The following is a 1,141-nucleotide window of genomic DNA, read 5'->3' as shown; positions in this document are numbered from 1 at the left end:
ATATAATAAATACATATGACACACACAACAAACACACACCACACACAGAAACACACACCACACACACGCACACACACACACACAACCCACACACACCCACACACACCAACAGACACACCCACCACACCACACACACACACACATATATATGATAGATATATAAATTATATAATATATATATATATATATATATGTACATATATATATATGTATATCTTATAATATATATATATATATATATATATACATATATATATATATATATATATATATGTATTATATATATTATTATATATATATATATATAATATATATATATGTATATGTATATATATATTTAATGTATATACTGTATATAATATATTTATATATATATATATTATATTAATATAATCTAAATATATATATATATATCTATCTATATACATAAATATAAGCACACCTACATCACCATAACATACATACATACATACAAATCTGTGTGTGTGTGTTTGTGTGTGCGTGTGCCTTGATGAAGCAATATAGTGAGAAGGTTTTCGGCATATTCGCATGTTACTTGTTCTTTCACGTGTTGTTTTATTTACACATTGTTAAACATGAATTCTGCACGTGTGTTAGCTTTATCAAAAGGTTCATCTGGAATTCTTAATGCTCATTTTGAAAGTAAACGCGAGTGCTGCCTTTAACGGACTATAAAAGAAAAAAAAATCAAGCTATATAACATTAATTACATATATCTTGAATTTATCTGACGCAAATTCATCTTAAAGAAGAAAGTATCCACTGAAGACTGTACACATGCACATGCATACATTACACTCTAGGCATTTCACTCCAAAGTTTTAGTTGCAAAACTTCCTTGAACGAGTTTTCTAGACGGAGGCCTTTCCGGGCCATGCATCAGCTGTCGTGCTTAAAGAGATAGTCTGGAATGCAACAAGACGAGAGACGAATCCACAAATTTATCCTTGGGTAAAATAGTACAGGATTTCCTTTGTTTACATTTGCTTCATTGTCGAATGAGCTAAGTCAACTAAAAGAAAAGAACAGAAAGGAAGAGAAAAGATTAGTAAATGAAATTAAAATAACGAAATATTATCATATACAGAGCTGCAGGAAGGGTCACAGTCCATTGAGAGCG

Source organism: Penaeus monodon, chromosome 11 (genome assembly GCF_015228065.2).
Source record: "Penaeus monodon isolate SGIC_2016 chromosome 11, NSTDA_Pmon_1, whole genome shotgun sequence".
Taxonomy (NCBI): domain Eukaryota; kingdom Metazoa; phylum Arthropoda; class Malacostraca; order Decapoda; family Penaeidae; genus Penaeus; species Penaeus monodon.
The sequence above is the reverse complement of the archived record's forward strand: the minus strand, read 5'-3'. Positions refer to the sequence as shown.